Here is a 17,431-nt window from a genome sequence, read left to right as displayed (position 1 = left end):
TCACTAGACCTAACATTCCTTGTCCTCAGAACCAACACTTCCATCCACGCACTTCCAACACGACAACTCTTACTAAAACTAAACCAGAAGAAATTCCAGCAACACATAACTCTCTAGTGAAAAACTCTTCTGAAAGTATCAAAACCTCTGATGTTGAAAGCAACAGTGACACCATAATTTATCACAACTGCAATGGAATCAATCACTTCGCAAGAGACTGTAAGTCTAACAAGGTGAAGAATCTTGCATACTACTTGGAAAGAGTTGTTGAAGCTATTGAGAAAGAAAAAGCTTTCTTTGTCATAGGAAAAGAACAAGTTTGGTCTTCAGGAGTTGATAAGGACTGTGAAGGATCTAGAAGAATGGAAAGTTATGCAAGATTGGAAAGACCGATGTAGATTGTGTTCCGAATGATATTTGGTCCTCTGGATCAGAAGATGAGTTAGAAGCGAAGAAGATGAAGAACTAGTATTTCATGGTTTCTAACGCACCTTTTGGCTGAAACATCATCGAGTAGGTACAATTTATGGTATCTTGAAATAATTTATGTCCTACTATTTGCAAGCCTTACTTAGAACAAATCTACATGTCTCTTACAGATGCCTTAGAGGCATATCAAAAAGCTAAGGTAGACAAAGACTCCGCCTACCAAGAGCTGTAAAGAATAAGAGAGCGTTTTTGAGAAGAAGAAGTTACGAATAGATCGTTTGGAGAAAGAAATGTCTTTAGAAAAGGATGCTAGAACCTTAGCTGATGCCTGATAGTAGTCATGTTTTGGCCCTTGAACAAAGGGATGTATTAGTTAAGGATAATGCACGTTTGAATGGATTAATCAAAAAAACTATATTCCACTATGAATCATGTAACTCCCCAAATCTGGAACCAACTAGTGATCAAACACACAAACAAGCTGTAAATCAATGAGAATAAGGAGTAGAAGCAAGAATGATCCAACAATGCACACGTCTATTAGGCCGCAAACGTCAAGTACACTTGGATACACACACATACACTATATATATATATATATATATGTGTGTGTGTGTGTGTTATATATATATATATATATATGTGTGTGTGTTATATATATATATATATATATATATATATATATATATATATATATATATATATATATATATATATATATATATATATATATATATATATATATATATATATATATATATACGGGCCGCAAACTCAAGGCCCAAACCCAATGCTAGACCGAAAACACATGGGTTTTCGGTTCAAGCTACAAATAAACAAAATATTATTTTCGGCCCAAGACTAAAAATAATAAATGCTTAGAAAAGAAAAGTATAAACCATATTTTTGACCCAACAATCTCCCCCTTGGTTTATAGCTTTCTTTTCTTTGACCCAACAAACTCCCCCTAAAAATGTAGCAGGCTTTTCTTGTCAATCTTCATTTGGAGCTTGGCTTCAGCTTTTTGTCTTCTATTTCTTTACAACTTCAAGATAAACAACTGAATCTTCTAGGTGAATGACTTCATCTTGAACAGTTGGGCTTCTCTTCAAAATTTGACATTGAACGCACGTTGGGTGTATAGTCTTCTTGAAAAGATTCTTGAAAATCATCACTTTCAACTTGAGAATGTTTATAGAGAATATCAGACATAACGAATCTTCTGGATCACTTCAGCAGGTACGTAAATAACAGCAAATTGATTGAGGAGGCTTCAATGCAACCTGTCACATAATCTTCAAGTGCAGCTTCACCTTGCTTCTGGGGTTGAAAGATTGAATGTTGAAAGAATAATCTTCATTTCTTGTTCCTTCGAATGAGAATTCTTCGATAATCACGGATGAAGCTTTGGCTTAGAAAATCTCAATACAGTCTCCATGAGTCTCATCTACATTTAAATTCACTTTTCAAGACAAAGAAAAATTAGAGATAAAATCAAAACTAAAAGAAAACTTAACACACAATATTTTTGTATTTTTCATATTTTCTGAAAAAAATAAAACAGAAACAAAAATATTTTTGGATTTTTTGATTTTTATGAAAAAGAAATAAAACATAAATAACACTATTTTTGGATTTTTAATTTTCTGATTTTTGTTTGGTTTTTAAATTTTTTAATTATCCCCCTAAATTTGTGCATAGAGGGAAACTATGAACAAATTTAACAAAACAAAAATAATAACTAAAATTTAAGACTTTTGGGATCAAAGTTGTCAGACAATTCAATATCGTTTATCAGCACACGCCTGCATGTTTAGATTTGGTCAATCACTGGTATTGTTGTCCACTTAAACACGAAGGATGTTGACAAATTGGACAGATTATAAATGACAGAACAGTTGTACCTATATTCCTAAATAGACCATTTAGCTAGCGACGACCAAGGATATTGTTGTCCACTTAAATTAAGCAGCGAGATCTACAGGCAACCTATTAAATGATTTAATTTTAGATGTACTAGAGTGTGTTTCCCATTTCCCAATATACCCTGGCAATCAAGTGCTTCCAAAGAATTCTTTACTTTAGATGAGTAGACAATCATTAAGAAAGAAGATAGATTCAGAAGTGCATATGTTGTGTCCCAGGTCGGATCTCTTCCAATCACGTAAAAGGGACAGCATGTGACTAACATAGATAGAGGGGTTGAGAAGTAGAATGTTGCATATGTTGTGTTCCAGGTCGGATTAGTTCAATCACGCAGAGGAGACAACATATGACTAACAGACATAAATAATTGCATAGATAAGGAGGTGCATAGAAATAGAGTTGCATATGTTGCAGTCCAGGTCGAATCTCTTTCAATCACACAGATGATACAACATATGACCGACAGATAGAAAGCAAGAAAACAATTTTCTATAGACCTACTTTATCAGAACCCCCAGTCACTCTATCAGTACCGGAATTAAGGTCATGAGACCATACATCAAGGAAATGTTAAGCCACAGTTCTAGATACATATGATTTTAATATATCCTGCAGATTCTCATGTTTATCTCCCTGCTCAATCTATCCGAGCATCGTATTGTCAGACTAAATAGAACTATCTAAGTCCACAATATCAAGTCCTTTCATTGTCAATCTACATCTAGTCTAGTCCTTTTGAATCCTTCGTCCCTACCAGCCATTGAGCACAGAGCCTAAACAATTTAGCTTTAGTGCATTACACAAATCTCAAATTGCACTTTAGCACTAGACTTCATATCACTTCCCAAATGATTACCTACCAAAGAGAGACACAATTTTTTTAAAATAAGAATTTTTTTTAAAATAATTTTTTTATATTTTGATTTCTCCACCTAAATATGAGCATAAGGAAGAAATAAAATAAATGCGCAAAATTAAAAAAAATTGATTTTGAAACGATTCAGTTTAAGTAAACTCAGGAGTATCGAGAAGAAAAATCAATCCGTAATTCACCAATGAAAGTTGCATTTGGATGATTTGAGAACAGCACGCATAATTCAATCTCGGAACAGATCCATAATTTTTTCACATCGTTAAGCACAAAACCCCATGTGTGATCCTTTCCTTTCTTCCCTCTCCGCAGAGGACACAAACTCTAAAACAAAGTTTTGAATGTTGTACAGTTGAGAGATGTCCCATATCATGTGCCAGGAACAGCCACTATCAACAAACCAAAGTCTGATGATATGCCTCCATAGCTGCTCCGATACAGAGCGGGATCAGTTGGTCTTTGGAACCCAGTCCATTTTGAAACTGGTTTGACCTTTTTCGTCTACGCAAGGTACTCTCTCCCATGACATATCCCGCATATCACAAACAAAAGATGAAGAAATATTAGAATCATTAGAATATTTGGGAGAGTGAACCTTCGGAACCCATCTGTAGTTTGGTTTAACCCATTTCTTGTTCGATCGGATGGGTGGCTCAGTACTTGCTTTTGAACTTGAAGTCGGCCGTCAAGATGGCTTTGACCTAACCGGTCTTGGCTTCACTGGAGCATCTCTTGAGCTTGGCTTCTTGGCCGACATTCCCTTCTTGTTGTTGGGATTTTGATTCTTGGCCTTTTTCACGTTCCAGTCACCATTTGACGATTTTGATCTTGAATGATTTCCTTTGAAGGATCTTCCTCTTGGCACGTTCTACCATCCTTGTGCATAGTAGGAAAATATGCCCGATTTGGACAATTTCTGACAATGTGTCCAGGTGTCCCACAGTGAAAGCATGTTTGTATCTTTACTTGGAAGTTGTTTCTGCTTGCCCATGGTGGCACACCCTTGCCTTATCTCTGATTGTTCCCACAAGCACAATTACAACAGGCACTTTGTTTCGCTTGTTTTCGTGGCATGTATTTACCAACAACAGGTTTAGAAGTAACTGAGTTAGAAGCAACAGATTTAGAGTTCAAGGTGTCATTTGTTTGTTCAATAGTGTTCTCCTTGTTCTCATCTTCCAGTACTTTACGTGCACATGAAGTAGAGTCATTAGAATCGTTCAGCTCAATATCCTCAGTTGGCCTGGATTGTTCAGTCTTAACTGAAGCTGGATCAGGGAGTGGGCCATACTGAGCAGGTGTCTCTACCTCATTTGTTTCAAGGGGTGGGTTATAGTTGTCATTAAAGGGAGGTGGAATGCTATTATACCCTAGACCCTTGGTTTGACTATCTTTAAATTTTAGTTGTTTTTCTATCATGGAAGCAACTACCTCACTTGACACATCAAATTTCTTAAAGTTGAATTCAGCATCATTATATTTAGTTTTCAATGCATCAAGTTCGGCAGTCAAGCTAGCAAGCTGTTTCTTAACATAATTATAATTCTCACATTTATTACTGTATTCTTCTTGAAGTTTCCTAAAATCCTTAGTTTTAGCCTCTACTTGTGTTTTCAAAGGTTTTTGGGCCTTCCTAAGTGTATATCCTTCATATTTAAGGTCCTCAAATTCCCTTTTTAGTAAATCATATTGATCACGATAAAGTTTAATTTTTGCTTCACAAGATTGAGAACATGAAACTTCATTGACCGGGATGTTTGAGGAACTCGTTGTTTACCAAAAATGCCCTTTGACTTGAAACCAAGAAAGTCAACCTTAAAAGTCAAATTTAAAAAGTCAAACTTAAAATTCAAACTTAAAAGTCAAATCGAAAAGCTAAAAGTGAAAATTTGAAGGTTAAACGAGAAAATCAAAGTTTAAAGTCAAAGTCAAAATTTTAAGGTTAAAAGTCAAAAATGATAGTCAAAAATGATAAATCAAAGTTTTGGATTGAAAATGAAAATTTTAAAATTTGAAAATTTAATTTTTAGGCTAAAATTGAAAATAAAACCGAATTAGCGAAGCTATATGATTTAAAAGGGGGAGATGTTAAACATCTAGCTTGCTAGATCAATTGGTAAGGCGTGGCTTGTGTGTGGGAGAGACCCAGGTTCGAATCTTGCAACTTCCCTAAATTTTTGAATATTCGCTGCTGCTGCGAACTAGACCACACGCGAGAACCACATACGTACGCGACCGAAATCTCGCTTGAACCGAACACGTGCACGCTGCTAACCGCCAACCTCGTGGGCCGAGGGCCGAAAATTCGAGGACCGCAAACGAGTTGGGCGACTTCGGAAGCCCAAAACGCCGAGGAACCCTAATCCGAGATTACGGTCGCCGCCTAGGTCTGACCGAAAACGTGAAACCCTAGCCGTAAACGCGATTTCGGCCTTAAACCACTGAACCGCAAACGAGATTTCGGCCGCAAACTCCTCGCAAACCCTAGCCGCAAACGAGATTTTGGCCGTAAACTGCTGAACCGCAAACGAGATGTCGTTTGAAAACTCCGAGAAAAGCTTGCTGTTTGTGCGAAAATGGCCGTCGGAAATCGCGAAAAAAAAACATGTTTTTCACCCATTTTTGCTCCAAAACTCGATCAAAAACTCGTTTTTATGAAGAACATGAAGAACAAACCCCCAATATTTCTTCAAAAACTATCCAAAAACGTAAAATCCTTCAACAAAAAGTGAAAAAACGCTCCAGATCTTGCCAAAAAGATTGATACAATTCAAGCTCTGATACCAACTGTAAGTCCCAAATTTTGCTTGATGTATCAATCAGATCCACTTGATGGTGCAGAATCCCAATCAAGTGGATGGTGCAAGATCAAATATGGAAGAAGGAGAAGAAGAAGAAGATGAATCTATGATGTATTGATGATAAAATTGATGCTCCAACACAAGATTCACACACACACACACACACACACTCTTCTTCTCTCTAACTTTCTCTCTCTACAATGTGATTATGAATGAATTCTCCCTTGACTCCTCACCCTTACATCTATATATATATATATATATATATATATATATATATATATATATATATATATATATATATATATATATATATATATATATATATATATATATATATATATATATATATGGGCCGCAAACTCAAGGCCCAAACGCAATGCTAAACCGAAAACACATGAGTTTTCGGTCCAAGCTACAAATAAACTAAATATTATTTTCGGCCCAAGACTAAAAATAATAAACGCTTAGAAAAGCAAAGTATAAACCATATTTTTGACCCAACAATCTCCCCCTTGGTTTATAGCTTTCTTTTCTTTGACCCAACAAACCCCCCTAAGAATGTAGCTGACTTTTCTTGTCAATCTTCATTTGGAGCTTGGCGTCAGCGTCTGTCTTCGATTTCTTCACATCGTTAAGCACAAAACCCCATGTGTGATCCTTTCCTTTCTTCCCTTCCCACGGAGGACACATACTCTCAACCAAAGTTCTGAATGTTGTACATTTGAGAGATGTCCCCTATCATGTGCCAGGAACAGCCACTATCAACAAACCAAAGTCTGATGATATGCCTCCATAGCTGCTCCGATACAGAGCGGGATCAGTTGGTCTTTGGAACCCAGTCCATTTTGAAACTGGTTTGACCTTTGTCGTCTACGCAAGGTACTCTCTCCCATGACATATCCCGCATATCACAAACAGAAGATGAAGAAATATTAGAATCATTAGAAGATTTGGGAGAGTGAACCTTCGGAACCCATCTGTAGTCGGGTTTAACCCATTTCTTGTTCGATCGGATGGGTGGCTCAGTACTTGCTTTTGAACTTGAAGTCGGCCGTCAAGATGGATTTGACCTAACCGGTCTTGGCTTCACTATAGCATCTCTTGAGCTTGGCTTCTTCGCCGACATTCCCTTCTTGTTGTTGGGATTTTGATTCTTGGCCTTTTTCATGTTCCAGTCACCATTTCGTAATTGTGATCTTGAATGATTTCCTTTGAAGGATCTTCCTCTTGGCACGTTCTGCCATCCTTGTGCATAGTAGGGAACATATGCCCGATTTGGACAATTTCTGACAATGTGTCCAGGTGTCCCACAGTGAAAGCATGTTTGTATCTTCACTTGGAAGTTGTTTCTGCTTGCCCCTGGTGGCACACCCTTGCCTTGTCTCTGATTGTTCCCACAAGCAAAATTACAATAGGCACTTTGTTTCGCTTGTTTTGGTGGCCTGTATTTACCAACAACAGGTTTAGAAGTAACTGAGTTAGAAGCAACAGATTTAGAGTTCAAGGTGTCATTTGTTTGTTCAATAGTGTTCTCCTTGTTCTCATCTTCTAGTACTTTACGTGCACATGAAGTAGAGTCATTAGAATCGTTCAGCTCAATATCCTCAGTTGGCCTGGATTGTTCAGTCTTAACTGAAGCTGGATCAGGGAGTGGGCCATACTGAGCAGGTGTCTCTACCTCATTTGTTTCAAGGGGTGGGTTATAGTTGTCATTAAAGGGAGGTGGAATGCTATTATACCCTAGACCCTTGGTTTGATTATCTTTAAATTTTAGTTGTTTTTCTATCATGGAAGCAACTACCTCACTTGACATCAAATTTCTTAAAGTTGAATTCAACATCATTATATTTAGCTTTCAATGCATCAAGTTCGACAGTCAAGGTAGCAAGCTGTTTCTTAACATAATTATAATTCTCACATTTATTATTGTATTCTTCTTGAAGTTTCCTAAAATCCTTAGTTTTGGCCTCTAGTTGTGTTTTCAAAGGTTTTTGGGCCTTCCTAAGTGTATATCCTTAATATTTAAGGTCCTTAACTTCCCTTTTTAGTAAATCATATTTATCACGATAAAGTTTAATTTTTGCTTCACAAGATTGAGAACATGAAACTTCATTGACCGGGATGTTTGAGGAACTCATTGTTTACTAAAAATGCCCTTTGACTTCAAACCAAGAAAGTCAACCTTAAAAGTCAAATTCAAAAAGTCAAACTTGAAAAGTCAAACCGGAAAGCTGAAAGTGAAAATTTGAAGGTTAAACGAGAAAGTCAAAGTTTAAAGTCAAATGTCAAACTTGAAAGTCAAAGTCAAAATTTTAAGGTTAAAGGTTAAAAATGATAGTGAAAAATTAAAAGTCAAAGTTTTGGATTGAAAATGAAATTTTAAAATTTGAAAAATTAATTTTTAGGCTAAAATTGAAAATAAAACCGAATTAGCGAAGCTATATGATTTAAATGGGGGAGATGTTAAACATCCAGCTTGCTAGATCAACTGGTAAGGCGTGGGTTGTATGTGTGAGAGACCAGGGTTCGAATCTTCTCGCACCAAGATTTTTGAATATTTGCTGTTGACCATAAAGGAGGAGCACAAGCGCAAGCTTGCTTTGACCGAACACGTGCTGGAGCCTCGCACCGAAGATCGACCTCGGCCGAGAACCGTTTCCGACCGAGAACGAGATGTGCCACTGAAATTGGACCCGCTCCACCGCAAACCCTCCTGACCGAACACGTGTCTCCGGACCGAAAACTTTGTGGGCCGAACGCTTGGGCCGAAAATGTCCGAGGCCGGCTGTAAACGGACTTCGACAGTAAACCCCTCGCAGATTATGTCAAAAAACAACGTTTTCACCTTTTTAAGCCCAAAACTCGATCAAAAACTCTTTTTTATGAAAAAAACGAAGAACAAACACCCACTATTTTTTCAAAAACTATCCAAAAGTTAGAACTTCACAGGCGAGGAACCATTCTCTTTGGATGACAACGACTCATGTGATCAACTGTGTGGCCCTACGAGAACGGCACTTGGAGAGTAGGGATCTGCGCATAAGTGAAGAGGCACTCCATGGCATATTGTCGTCTTGTAGGTTACTTGTGAATATAATGCTTTTAGGTTGTTGCAAAGGGTTCAAGACGCTAAAGGTTAAAAACCTACCACGTCTTTACGAACTAAAAATAGGTTTACATGCTATACATGACTTTACTACTTTGGAAATCAGTGATGTCCCGAATGTTGGTGTGTTTAGCTGCGATCAAGATGTACCATTTTGGCGGCACGCGGACCCCCCCTCCTCCATTCACCGCCTATCCAATATCAATAGGGAGCAGTGTGACACGATTAGAATTAGGTGGTCTGATAACGGATAACACGTGCCTGGAAATCTTCAAATCGGAATTTCCTTTTCTTGATAGTTTGACATTTCTTATGACATCTTGGAAGTCGGGAAGTTTCCATCTCACATGTCCTTTCATCAAGATTTTGTCCTTGGTTTTGTGCCCACACAAGCTTATCGAGGTCCAAGTACATGCTCCAAAATTACTTTGTTTTAGATCGGTGGTGGCACATTGCCCAGTTTCTTCATTCCAGTCTCGTCTCTAGTGAAAATGATAGTTTCATTCTCACTCGACCTTCCGCTTGATGCTAATTTTTTTCTTAAGATGAGGGATATCACGCGCCAGCTGCCTTCGCATAACAACTAAAAACTCGAAGCCACTATTGGACATTGACATCGACATTGATGATTTAAGAACAAGGCTCATACTTCCTCCTGCTAGGAACGTCCAACACCTGTTGTTTCAAACGAAAGATGATGAATGCCTGTGGGAACGATCCCTATTTTTCGATGCATTCTTTGAGATTTGCCATCCCAAGCTCGTATTTGCAAATGCAGACTGGCGGTTCAAACATAGCAATCACTTTTGCAGGCTGATGCTGAGGGAGGTCTATTGGCCTCATTATCTGAAACATGTTCAAGTAAGACAGAACCGCAATCATCATTGGAAAACCCTAACAAATGTCCACAGAAGCTTTCTTGATGGGTCTGCTCCTAATGTCTACCTCCAATTCAAACTAAAGTGGCGTTAACGAACATCTCCTGCTGGGTTATCTATTTTACTACTACATGTTTTTGTTTTCTTTTTATCTTTTGTGTTATAAGCATATTTAAACATATAATTATAAATGTTATATCTATTTAATAAGGCATTAACGCCACACATAGTCCAATTGGATATGGACAGCCAAATGTTACCTTCGTTTTCAGAGTTGTGTGCATGGATGTAGGTGTTGCTGATTAATAACAAAAGAAAGACGATTGCGGAAACAATTTTTCATTCTACACTGGTTTTTATGGTGCTTAAGAGCCATAATAACGCCGTTTTTGCCTATGTGGCCGTGCCACAACGCCGTCACGGGTAGCCCACCGTCCCCTCCTCATCGCGTTGCTTCTGGTCGGCTATACAACTTGATGAAAAGCAAACCTTTTTGACCGTCGCCCGAATGTTGACAAACGGTCAACTTTAACTAAAAAAAAAGCATATATTTTTTATAATTAGAAATACAATATATTTCATTCAAATTTACACAACTTCTTTCTTTCTCACTATATCTTTTAAGATTCAATTCTTCTTCAACAAAAAAAAAAAGGAATCAAAACCCAAACACCCCTCAATCAAACCCAGACATACAACTAAACACAATATTCCGATTTGCTGGTTTCAAAAATTATCCAGTAAACTTCAAATTTGGTCCATATGGTTTGCAAAATCAAATTTGGTCCATATGGTTTGCAAAAAAATGTAATTGAAGTCGAAAAAGTTTTCAACTTGCACTATTATTCCAAAATCTTATTATTATTATTATTTTTTGTAGTTTTGGTCCTAAAAAAAATGAAAAGACAGTATTGCCCTTTTAATTTCTTTTCTGCATTTCTTTATTTTAAAAAGAAATACCAGGCCCACACCTCTCTCTCTCTCTCTCTCTCTCTCTCTCTTAAAAACATACACACCACTCACTAGCCACCCTCTAAAGCTTCAAATTCTTGAGGTTTTTTCTCTTGAAATCAATCAACCTATTTGAGGTGGCGTTCTCATGCTTTGGTGTCGGAGGTTGAATCTGAGGTGGCGTCGTGGCGATTCATTGGTTTGAGGCAACGATTCGACGATGGTGGTCTAGAGTATTTAGGGTTTTCTATAAGGGTGTGATTTTTTCTTTATAATAAAAGAAAGAGGATCTGCGTTTGAGAGAGAGAGAGAGAGAGAGAGAGAGAGAGAGAGAGAGAGAGAGAGAGAGAGAGAGAGAGAGAGAGAGAGAGAGAGAGTTTGTTGGGTTATTTTTATTTCTAATTAACTAAAAAAATTTAAAGTATTTAAATAAATAGAAAAAAATGAAAAAGGAAATAAAAAGGACAAAATGGTTTTTTTATGTTTAACAGGGACCATAACTAGAAAAAAATATCTAATTTAGGATCATCCTTGCAAGTTCAAAAGATTGTGGACCTTATCCATATTTTTTTGCTAATCACATGGACCAAATTTGAAGTTTAGTCGATATTATTTTAACATGTTATCATCTCAAGGATCACCACAAAACACATACCAAAGAGCCTCTTTCAATTCCGCTTTACCTCCAAAACAATTTCCTAACTTACGTTACCTTCAAAAAAATCTTTTCGGGCAAAAACCAAATTCGCAACATAATCTTTTCCTGACTATCTCTTCGATACTACAAACAACCACCCAACCACCACCTCCAACACAACCAACGGTCGAAATGAAAACGGGAGGTAGTAGGAGAGGGATATGGAAATGAAAAGGGAAAGAGAAAGCTATAGCTATTGAAGTGGATAGTGAGGAAATAAAAAAGGAGAAGAGAGAGCGAGAACAAATGACAAATCAGTTGTCAATTCTTCGGGCTAGCGATGAGGGTTTGACACCCCGAGATCTAGCAGTGCTACAAGAGATGAAGGAGCAGATAAAGAAAATTTATTTGGGCGATTAGGACTATGGTTATGCAGGTTTAATTTAAATATTATATATTTTTAGTTTTTAGATGTTATGTTTTTTTTTGAAGGTTATGTTTTTTTTTAAAAATATTATGTTTTAATTAAATATTATGTTTTATAAAAATGTTTTTGTTTTATAATTAAAAAAATAAACTCAAAAAAATAAAAAATAAATGATGACATGAAAATTAGTGGATGTTATTGTTGGGTTTTCTAGGTTATACAAATTCATGTCGCGGAAAAACACTTAAACCCGATGCAACATAGAAAGAATCTATGTTTTCTCCATTTATAGCTATAAAGTATGAGTATCAAGAAACCCTAGAAATTCATGTGGATGTTATTGTTGGGTTTTCTAGGTTATAAAAATTCATGTGGCGGAAAAAAACTTAAACCCTTAGTGCTAGTTTATATATATAAAGCTTTATAACTCACTATTAATAAAAAGGAAACTTAAACACAAGGATTTAGATCAAATACTAAATTAGGTTTCGTAAGACATAGGTCATACCACAACTAAACCTAGCTTGTGCACCTAAGTTTTATTATGGTCGGACCTCATGCATTATCCAACTTAAACGAAGTAGTTAATGAACTAAAAACTTGGGGGTTTAAGAAACTTAAAATATGATCACAAGTCAATAAAGCAATTAGTATTGTCTTTATTATGTGTGTAATACATGTAATATATTTGTGTATTAAAATGATATACTAATTTACTTTAAGGTTCTTTTTTAGATGGATGAGTTATGGAGGGTGATTATGCCACCAGTAGGATGAACCTGAACCTATGTTTCCTATGCTACTAGGAGACCCTTACTACTATACTTTATGGTCGCATACCAACCCATACTCCTAGCTGAACATGCACTGATGAAATCTTAAGAGATCGAGCCTGAAGAGGATCTGAAAGAGCATCCAGCAGAAGAAATGGAGGAGCCTGAGGAAGATTTTGAAGAAGATATAGCTAAGGATGATATCGTCGAGGAGATAATAGTAACCGATTCAAAATCATCTGCCACTGCACCTACTCCCACTTGCTCTTTCCTTGGGTTTTCAAGCTGTCGTGCCAAAAAAATGCCAGAATTTCAGTCCCAGACAGGGAACACACTACTATGAAGCAAAATAGGAGATCCTCCTACACCCAAAGGGGGATAGACCAACCTGATTAGGAAAGCAATCAGTTGAACTAGTAAACAACTAAAAAGCGGATTTTGGGAACATATGGGAAAAGACAAGCATCGGGGGCTGCATCCCCACCACATATAGACATTGCCAATTTGTCCTTCCCTATTTGAATAGAACACCCGCTTATATAGACAAGTTTGGTATGTCAGCGATGAATTGAGCACCATGCAAGGACAAATACTGTAAATGAAGGTAGGAATGGCTCGAATAGAATGATAACTAGATCAATACCAGATCTCGCAAGACAATCTCCATCAAAGGATGGACTGCCACCACAGAATTGGTTGAATTGCAATGCAAGAGTGACTAGCTAGTATAGAGACTCAAAACCAAATTTCCCTTTCAGTGGAACACGAAGTAGAGGAGAGGCATGCCACACTAGAAGAGAGACATGAAGTGTTGGAAGGGAAACACATAATACTATAGGGAAAGTATGAGGAGAAGTCACACATGGTAGCCCAATTTATGAGGTTTTATTAAGGAAGTAATGGGGTAAGCTTTTGAGAAACTGCAAATTTTGGTGACAAACTTTTCGGATACATATTAGCACATGTAAGCATATTTTAACTTTATTTGTTTGTTAGAAGGGCTTTGTACCACTAATGTTATGTCTTTACATTTTGAAAACAATAAAGACTGATGTAATCGAATGTTAATGTCTAAAGGTATTGAAGCATATGATATTAAGTTTAAAAAAAATATGTTGGACCATTACATGAATCATGTTCGTGAATCATAACATTATGAAAAGGCTACGAACGAAAATAGTCATTTAATATGTATGCCCTAAAAATAACTAGAAATTCGTCACAAACTTAACATCTACTACTAACTAGAATATGAAATCAAAAATGCCTCCGAGAAGAAGATGCACCAGATTGTACCCTGAAGAAATACAAACCACTAGGCCAACTAATGGAGAAACCCGAAGAAGCCAACCAACAAATAGGTCAGTAGTGGCTCTAGTAATGGGAACACCGACTTCTAGCACTACAATGCCATTACCTCCCGAGTCAGGACTTCCTCAATCCATGGCAGAATTGGAAAAACTAATATCAGAACGCATTACAATCGCAACGACAATTGAAAGGATTTTGAATAATGGAAGACAACTCGTGGAAATGAACAGGCTGGGAAACGGACTTGGAAGCACTCGTCACTCACATCCAGAGGAGCCTAAGAGGACTTGTTCCTACAAGGACTTCATAAATTGCAAGCATAGAAACTATTATGGGAATGAAGGAATTGTGGGTTTACGTCATTGGATAGAAAAAGTTGAAACTGTTTTTGACATCTACTACTGCTCTGAGGGTGGCAAGGTGCATTTTTCCGCATGCATATTTATAAGTGGAGCTCTGACATGGTGGACTGTCCGTGTAAAGACTTTTGGCATCTGAGTTGCCAACTCGATATCGTGGGAAATTATGAAAGCACTCCTAATAGAGGAGTATTATCCCCGAGATGAAGTACAAAGCCTAGAGCATGAACTTTAGAATCTAAAAATGAAAAGTTTCAATGTCAAAGCTTACACCACAAATAAAAGGGATGGAACTTTTGTCAAAACCAAGAAGGTGGAGCAGTATTTATGGGGTCAAGCACCACAAATAAAAGGGATGGAACTTTTGTCAAAACCAAACACATACCTTGGTGCTAAGCGCCTAGCTCTGCAATTGACCAAAAATGAATTCATACAAGGATCAATGATGGCAAAAGTTGAAATTCCAAAAGTCAATAACAACCACAAAATCGCAAGTCCAGCGGATGAAACCAGAAGTAGCAGAAAAAGCAATAAACTGAAAAGGTGTATGCTGTGACACAAGCCTCAGGTCCAACCCAACAGAAGGGTTACATTGGGAACAATCCATTATGCACCAAATGAAACCGACACCACATTGGAGAATGTTTCCACTATGACATGTGCAAGAAGAAAGGTCATACTGCAAACTTTTGCCAAAGCACGACACTTGCTGCAACAATACATATAGGGGTACTAGATCAAGGTCAGGTGGAGGAGGAAATTGTATTAATGTAGTGAAAAGGGCACTACAAGTGAAATTTCCCAAACACTACTTTTCCAACAACAATTTCAACATTTCTTGGCCTATCAACAACAATTCCAACATTTCCATCCAAAAACAGTGAAATTTCCCAAACACTACTTTTCCAACAACAATTTCAACATTTCTTGGCCTATCAACAACAATTCCAACATTTCCATCCAAAAAGCTCTTCACAACCACCACATTCACAACCCTCTATTTCGCCGGATTTTGTGTCGGAAACACAACCTTTACCACCACCACCCCAATAAAAAAAGGAAAAAGACTGGTACGAACCAATACAACTGATAGGGTTCCATGGACAAAAAAGGAAGAAGAAAAGCTAGCGGAGGCGTGAGTATCGGTTTCCTAAGACCCAATTGAAGGAGATTCACAAACCTATAATTGTTTTTGGGAGAAAGTGAGAAGCGTGTTCTACGCACTAATGAGAAGTAAAAGTCGAATCCCGATCAAATTAGCTCGAAATGGCGTGATTTGTGACTAAAATGCACAGAGTATGGAGGAATTTACAACAACGTCAAAAACTTACACAAAAGAGGGTCAAAGGATTTCGATGTCTTTAAAGCGACTTTGGATCAATTTGAAGAAACAACGCCAACCCGCAAAGGTTTTCCATATATGAAACCGTGACTAAATTTGAAAGACGCCCCAAAATGGAAAGATCAAATGGAAGGAATTTCACAAAACTTTTCCGGTTCAAAGCGTTCAAGAAACCCCGATGCTACTTCCCAACATTCGGACGGGGGAAGACACATCGACATCAAAGATGATCTGATAGATCTTGAAGACGAGCAACCTCTTCGTTGGCTAGTTGGAAGAAATGAAGCAAAAAAAAGCGGGTTCGTCGGCTTCAAGATCTATTATTATCGATCATTTTGGAGAGAAATTTGATCAATATGTCCACATTCAAGAAACCAAGGCGGAGATGTTGAGTCGGGTGGAACAAAAAAATGATAGAAGCGCAAACGACACTACAAACAAAAACCGATATGGAGATTTTGAAGATGAAAGCGGACGATCTGGAAGGAGGAGATTTGGAGATATTTTTGGTGATGAAAGAATCCGTTCGAACCCGATATATGAATAAGGGGGAGTTTTTTTTAGTTATGTTTGCCTTTTTTTAACGTTGCGTTTTTTTGAAGTAATGACAACCTTTACCACCACCACCCCAATAAAAAAAGGAAAAAGACTGGTACGAACCAATACAACTGATAGGGTTCCATGGACAAAAAAGGAAGAAGAAAAGCTAGCGGAGACGTGAGTATCGGTTTCCTAAGACCCAATTGAAGGAGATTCACAAACCTATAATTGTTTTTGGGAGAAAGTGAGAAGCGTGTTCTACGCACTAATGAGAAGTAAAAGTCGAATCCCGATCAAATTAGCTCGAAATGGCGTGATTTGTGACTAAAATGCACAGAGTATGGAGGAATTTACAACAACGTCAAAAACTTACACAAAAGAGGGTCAAAGGATTTCGATGTCTTTAAAGCGACTTTGGATCAATTTGAAGAAACAACGCCAACCCGCAAAGGTTTTCCATATATGAAATCGTGGCTAAATTTGAAAGACGCCCCAAAATGGAAAGATCAAATGGAAGGAATTTCACAAAACTTTTCCGGTTCAAAGCGTTCAAGAAACCCCGATGCTACTTCCCAACATTCGGACGGGGGAAGACACATCGACATCAAAGATGATCTGATAGATCTTGAAGACGAGCAACCTCTTTGTTGGCTAGTTGGAAGAAATGAAGCAAAAAAAGCGGGTTCGTCGGCTTCAAGATCTATTATTATCGATCATTTTGGAGAGAAATTTGATCAATATGTCCACATTCAAGAAACCAAGGCGGAGATGTTGAGTCGGGTGGAACAAAAAAATGATAGAAGCGCAAACGACACTACAAACAAAAACCGATATGGAGATTTTGAAGATGAAAGCGGACGATCTGGAAGGAGGAGATTTGGAGATATTTTTGGTGATGAAAGAATCCGTTCGAACCCGATATATGAATAAGGGGGAGTTTTTTTTAGTTATGTTTGCCTTTTTTTAACGTTGCGTTTTTTGAAGTAATGACAACCTTTACCACCACCACCACCCCAATAAAAAAAGGAAAAAGACTGGTACGAACCAATACAACTGATAGGGTTCCATGGACAAAAA

The sequence above is a fragment of the Lactuca virosa genome, chromosome 8 (genome assembly GCF_052849685.1).
Source record: "Lactuca virosa cultivar CGN04683 chromosome 8, Lactuca_virosa_CGN04683_v6, whole genome shotgun sequence".
Lineage (NCBI taxonomy): Eukaryota > Viridiplantae > Streptophyta > Magnoliopsida > Asterales > Asteraceae > Lactuca > Lactuca virosa.
Note: the sequence above shows the minus strand (reverse complement) of the source record.